This window comes from Suricata suricatta, chromosome 8 (assembly GCF_006229205.1).
Source record: "Suricata suricatta isolate VVHF042 chromosome 8, meerkat_22Aug2017_6uvM2_HiC, whole genome shotgun sequence".
In the NCBI taxonomy this organism is placed as follows: domain Eukaryota; kingdom Metazoa; phylum Chordata; class Mammalia; order Carnivora; family Herpestidae; genus Suricata; species Suricata suricatta.
In genome coordinates this window covers 12,882,354-12,889,306 of record NC_043707.1, presented here as the reverse complement: position 1 = coordinate 12,889,306, position 6,953 = coordinate 12,882,354, and positions in this window count along the sequence as shown.

The window sequence follows — 6,953 nt, the reverse complement described above, 5'->3', positions numbered from 1 at the left end:
CGAGGGGCGGGGCCTGGGGGCGGAGCGAGGGAGGAAAGAGGAGGAGGGAAAGGAAGGGGGGTGGGGGCGAGCCGAGAGGACAGACACCCTCCGCGGCAAGAGTAGCGGCGGGGTGGGGGCGCGGGGGACAGTTTCCGCGACACAGAGAGGGGAGGGCAGAAAAGCTGGGGAAGCTTTGGGTGAGGGTGGGCCCGCTCAGGATCCAGGGCTGGTCAGGACGATCTGGGGGTCCTGAGACCCTGCCTTCCGTGAGGGAGCAAGCACGAGGCCGCGGAGCGGAGCGGGCTCCCCGCCCGGGGGTCTGCAATCCAGGTGCCTTCCCCCGGCACACAGACGGCGGGGCAGGTGGAGACGGGAGAAACTGATGAGGAAGAGCCACGGAAGGGTCTCACGCAGCGGATCCCTGGATCCCCGGCTTGAAGGGGCAGGGAGGAGGCTATGAATGAGTCTCTGTGAGTGACTCCTGAGTCACACCCCACCCTCTAGAGCCAACGATGTACTAAGTGCTTCACTGAGTCACTTCTCTGGTCCCTAAGGACAAACAAGCCAAGAGCCTCCAAACCCAGTTGTCGAGCAAGGGCTTTGGTTGGGAAGAGGGCACCCACTGGGCTGTCTCAACCTTCCAAGGCTGCAAGCTTCACCGTCTGGCCGCTGAGCCTTCCACCAGGTCTTTCTTCCCATCCATCCCCATCCCGAAGCCTACCTTCCTGCCTGTGCGGGGTTCTGCTTCTGGGGGCCTGGGCCTTGCCCTGTAAAGCCGAGTTCTTTTCATCCCCCCTTGGGCTGTCCCAGTGACCTTGAGCCAGGAGGACTCCTCCCAGGGCCTGAGCTTCCCTGTCGGTCAATGAGATTTCAGACTGATGAGCCCAACGGGACTCAAGTTTCATCCCCAGCCTTCTCTGACTCAATCTTTCCAGCCTTTCCCTCCCTTGTCCTCTTGCCCGGGGCTTTATACACAGCAGCCCTGAACCCGTGGTGAACGGAGAGTGGGTGTCCCAGACAGGGCTCAGCACTATGAGAACACAGCAGCAGATCAAACCTCCAGTGTGTAAATCAGGGACTCGGGGGTAAGTGCTTTGCATCCTGTCTGCTGTGCTTTTGAAACCTCATCCTAATTTTTGAAGAGAAGAAAGTAGAGCAAGAAACAGGATCCATCAGAGAAGGAGGCAGAGAGGGGAAAGAGAAGGGTTCATCCTCACCAACAGTCTAGGAATATCAAACCTGTGTCACATGCGGGGCCAGGGGCAGGGTTCCAAAGGTGACTAAGGCCTGATCTCCCCTTCAGCAAGCTTGGAGTCCAAAGGTAGATGTTGTTCATTAAAAAGCAGTGAGGCCAACGTGACTTGAGAGATGTGCACAAAGCGCTTCTGGTTCATGAGGGTGGGGTGGGAGTGACCACCTAGAAAATACTTTCTGGACCCATATAATGTGCCAACCCTCTTCCCTGAACTGAGAGTGTAAACCACCAGCTAGCGGGGATTCTAAACTGCAGGCTTAGACTCAGCCTTCAGAAGATCTACAGCCTGGCCAGGCATGTGGAAAGGCTCAGAGGCAGTTCCTCTGGGCTCAGCCCAACTAACCGAGAGTGGGACAGAAGAGAGGCAATCTCTTTGGCCTCCTGTCATCTGTTTATCACTTGGGAGCATTTGGGTTATAATTAATAAATTCTCTATTCTAACCATCTTAAAAATAGAGTTTACTGGATCATGTAACTGATTATTTTAAAGATAGTAGGCATCAGGTGAGGTTTGATCAAGCAACTCAGAACTATGACCTAGAATTCCTTTTCTTTCCATCTCTGCTCTCTGCCTTTCATGGGGTCTGTTTTGTCCCGAGGCACTCTCATCGTGTCACAACATCAGTTGCTGAGACTACTTGTATCCTTTGTTCATTTGTAGCCCAGAGGAAGGAGGGTCCCTCTTTCCCGGCATTCTCCTCAAAGGTGCAGAGATGCTCTCTGAGTGAACTAGCTTTAGGTCAGAGGTCATCCCAAGCCAAGCAAGGTAGCCAGGAGCAGAGAAGGTGCTGATCCGCTTGGCCGAGGTCCCACACATCACCGCTGGCGCGGGGGAGAAGCCTGCAACCACCTGGGTGTCCTCTGGGGATCATGGGCTTATGGGAAGGAGGGAATTGGCACGGGGGAGGCAGGCATTGTCTAGTCCGCGCAGCCACGATGCTGCATCATCTTGGGCGAGTCACTCCCCTCCAGGGAATTTGGTTTCTCCAATGCCAAACGATGGACTGGATGACATGGATGGTCCCCAAGACCATCATGTCGTGTCCCCAGAACTCTTCCTCAGTATCTAAACAGTGCTTCCCAACCTCATCAGAGGCTGCCCTGGGCACTCTTGGCATCGGTGCCCTCCAGCCTGTCTCTGTTTCAAGGTCTCTGCTGCATTTTCCTCTAAACAGCAATGATGCTATCTGCTTCCTGCACATGACACGTCTAACCGTGGGCCTCTGGGGCCCACGCTCCGGCTCAGCTCCCCTGGGGGCCACAGGCTGGAAGAGTGAGGTTAAAGATCCAGGCCTCCCGGTCCCTGGAGAGAGAGAGCTGTTTGTTTATCTCAACTCGTAAAAAGCCATGCAAGAAAGAGGTTTAAAAGCTCTGGGCAGGTTATGGATGCCATAAACAGCTTATGTGAGGTTTTCAGGATGAAAAATCACCTGAGATAGGAGGGCAGGAAGGCAAGCTACTAGCGTCGCCGAGATTATCTTCCTGCCCCAAGACAGACAGACAGACAGACAGCACCTGGAGCAGCTACACAGAGCCTGATGTAGAAGACGGGGCTGAAATACTCCAGCAGCGGCGGCCGTGACAACAGCAGCAAGTCTCTTTAGAATTTTTAAAGCTCATTCAGTCATTCAACACAGATGTATTGGACCCTATTATGCGCCAGGAACCATGCTGGGCAAGAGTAAAATAGATATGAAGAAGATTCCCTAAGGATTTTTTTTCTCTTTAAATACGATTCTTATTCTCATGTTAACTGACAGAGCTCTAAGGAAGTTCCAGCTGATCTGTGGGATTCCCTCCACATACCCACACCCAAATCTGGTTTGATCATCACTTTCAAATGAGGGGTGAGAAGACCAGTGAGCAATTAGCTCTGAGCTCTTAGGTGTGTCCAGCACTAAGTTAGGGGCTGGGAGGAAATCAGGGAAGAGGGGTCTTTACCCTCAAGTTGCTGTCAGGTGCCCAGCCCCACTGCGTGTTAACTGAGACTTCTAGCATGCATTGTCTACCTTCCCAATGCCTCAGTTTCCTCATCTGTAAAATGCGGGGGGGGGGGGAGGTAATAATATTAGATTTCTTAGAAGGATTAAATGGGATAATACATATAAAGGGTTTTTCTATAGAGACCAGAACACAATAAGTGCTCAGTAAACATTAGGTATTGTTCACTTCATTAGTAAACAGTAGGAAGGTGTCAATGATAAGTGTCCATAGGTATCAGAGGGGGGAAAGGGGCAGTCTGGGAAGGCTGCCTGGAGGAAGAGGCACTGAATCTAGTCCTCCATTTTGATAAAAGACTACAAGTACCCCCAAGGGCAAGGACCTCTTCTCTCCCTGGCACTGGGCATAGTGCAGGGCACAGAGTGAGCTTCGGGCACAGAACACACACCAGCTGGTGGATTAGAGCCTGGTGCTTACAAGTGCTTTGCAGAACCCTGTCACTATCTGAGCAACTTTTCAGCTGTGTGATTTTAGCCAAGCTGCTTAACATGACCGAATCTCATTATTCTAGTCAGTAAAAGATGAAGAAAAATAATACTTCTGTCCTACGGCTGCTGGGAGGCAGGGATCAGGATAGAGTATAAAACAGAGGGTCCTATATTTCATATAAAATGTTGGCCTTGGCCAGCGGCAGAGGAGAAGGAATGTCAGCCCGCTCCCGTTGGCAGGCTGGACTGGAAAGAAATGTTCTCCCTTCTGTACTCCTGGGAGAAGTTACCAGAGAGCGAGGACATGGGATGCCCTCTTCCGAATTTAGATAAACTTCAGAGTAAGAGTCAAGTGTAGTCAAATACTTGGGTTTTTTTTAAATCTTAATTTGTCTTAATCTTAATGTATCTGTTTCTTTTTGGTTTAGTAGAGCCTGTTTTGACCCAGGCTCTGTTTTGACCCTGACTTTGCTCTTAAAAACGTTTAAAGCTCTCCCTTGGTTTCACTTCAACATCACACACAGAAGTCATCAACACGGGTCACCTGTTTGGCAGAGGCAGGGGGAGGAGGCACAGAACACGGTCGCGTCCTGGGCATCTGGTTCTTTCCGACAAGCGCATGCAAAGTGCCGCCATCCCCAGGCACATGGGGTCGGAGGGGCCAGGGTGCCGAAAGCCACTCCGGGCCCCCCACCGAGCACGGGAGGTCACAAGCACGCATCACGTGTACTCCCCAGCCCCCACCCGACGCAAGACAAGGACACAGTCTCTGACCAGACCACAGACACAGGCACCGGGCTGTCTGACACAGGCTGCTGTCGCAGGGAATCGCCCATCCTGTGTATCAGCAGAGGGAGCTCTAGGTAGCAAATAACTTTCCTCTGACCGCAGACTTTCCCACAGACAAGATCTGAAGGCAGCAGGAAAAGCAGGGGTCCTAAGTGGAGCTGGCATCCATTCTGTGCAGAAGGAGCCCCCAGCCGTTTGCAAGGGTAGTGTGTGTGGGCGGGGCTGGGGGTGACAGAGGAGAGGAGGAGACACTTGCTTGAAGAAAGGACATGTGACAAACCAGAAACCACCATGCTGCCTGCAGGATTATCTGACCTTGCACGGTACCCGCCCCCGGACCCCTGAGTGCTCACAGCCTGTACCCTCCCTCCCCCGGAACGCTCTGCCATTTGAAAGAAGGACCCAGTCCGGATCTGTTCGCAGGCAATCTTGGCTGGCATCTTTCTTTTCCTTTACGCTAACTGTTTAGGATCGCCTGTTTGGCTCCGTCAGTTAAGCGTCCGACTGTTGATTTCAGCTCAGGTCGTGATCTCATGGCTCATGAGATCGAGTCCTGCGTCAGGCTCTGTACTGACAGCATGGGGCCTGCTTGGGATTCTCTCTCTCGCTCTTGCTCTCTGCCCTTCCTCCCCAAAATAAATAAATAAACTTTAAAAAATAAAATAAATGTTTATTGTGTGTGTCAGTGGTGCCCAGTAGGGGCCCTGGAGCTCAGGCTCTGATGGTGGTGGTGGTGATGATAATGGAGACAGAGCTCACATTTATTGAGCACTCACTGTATGTCAAGTCTTGTGTTCAAGACTTCCCCAAATATTTACTGAGAACCTACTCGATGCCCAGGATGGTGCTCATGGGCTTACATTCCAGTGGGCACCCGGGGCTGAGACCAGTTCCCCATGTCCACAAGTAACACCGGAGAGCAATGTGTGCCCTGCAGGAAGTGACCGGGAGCCCTCGCTAGTGACGACCAAAGGCTGGTCAGGGCCGGCCCCTCCCTCACGGACAGAAGACCCCGGGAGTGTTTCGTGCACGGTGTCACGGACCGTGACTTTCAGAGCGGTGTTATTCCTTCCACGCGCCAAGCATCATCTGTTGGACGACTAAGTGACAGGAGATCTATTTTTTCAAGTGTGCATACATGCCACTGGGATGTATAATGAAAAATGCTGCTTAATTGGTAGTAGTTGTTCTGACGTTTTGGATTTTCTCAAACCCTGGGTAACAAAGACTCCTCTTGGAAGGCCTGGGGGGCTCAGTTGGTTAAGCGTCCGACATTGGCTCGGGTCACAATCCTACCCTTGTGGGTTCAAGCCCCGCATCAGGCTCTGTGCTGAGAGGTAGGAGCGTGGAGCCTGCTTCAGATTCTGTGTCTCCCTGTCTCCCTGCTCCTCCCCTGCTTGCTTGTTCGCTCTCTCGCTCCCTCTCAAAAGTAAATGAATGTAAAAAAATTTTAAAAAACAAAAACTCATCTTACTGGAGGTGCAGAATAGGGATGGGGTCAGGAAAAAATCCATAAAAAGAAAAAAAAGTTAAAAGGATACCATATTTTTAAAAAAAAAGGCTTGGGAAGAGATTCTACACAAAATCACAATTTTTTTTGCCCAAATATACTTTTATTTTATTAATTGACCCTCAGCCCTCCTGCAGGTTTTCCAAGTGACTGAAGTTTCCTCCTAGCCCTGTATCTTTGCGTTTGTAGGTTCAGCCCCATCCTCACAAACTAAGCGTCTCCCATCTTGTTTGCAGACTCTGTTCTGCATCCCCATCCGGACCCATACTTTAGCTACTGTGATTACTCAGTGTCTTGTCTTCTGAGTGTCCTCTGCCTCTAGACCTCAGGAATCCACTCCAAAAAGACTTAAGGGAAAAGGTAGTTTATTGAAAGCATAATCGACTATGCTGGAATCTGCAAGCTGCCTACCAAACATCCATTATTCCCTTCTTGCTTGATAAAGAATCTTGACTTATTTAGGGTGCCGGTGTGCGCAAACCAATGGCTCCCAGATTTCCTTGTTGTTAAGGGTGATCGAAGAAAGAGCAGTAAACATCATTGTGAAGCTTCCAAGAAATCTTTTGGGAGAGGGTGCTAAATCGGTTGGGATGAGTGTCCTTTCTGTCTGGGATGTAGGAAGGACAGCTGGAACGCCAGCAGCCAGCTTGTGTCCATGAGGACAGAAGCCAGTGCTAGAGACAATAAGCCAGAAAGACCAAAGCGGCCTCAGTCTCTGCCGCTTTCTGATCTGCTGTAGTGGCCTCGGCCCTTGAACTGCTTTTCAAACCTGAGAGTGAACCTCCCACTGACTGAAGGCACTCCAAGCCAGTTTCTGTTTCCATACCTGGTATGCCGAGGCCTAGGGGGAGACTGACCCATTGACCCGAACAGAGGTCAGGGACAGAGCTAACTAAACCTTGGGAAGAGCGGGAACCAGAGGCCCAAATGTGCAAGCCAGGTGCTTCATCCCTTGCCTCTGCTGCCCCCCAAATGCGTGAGTGATCCC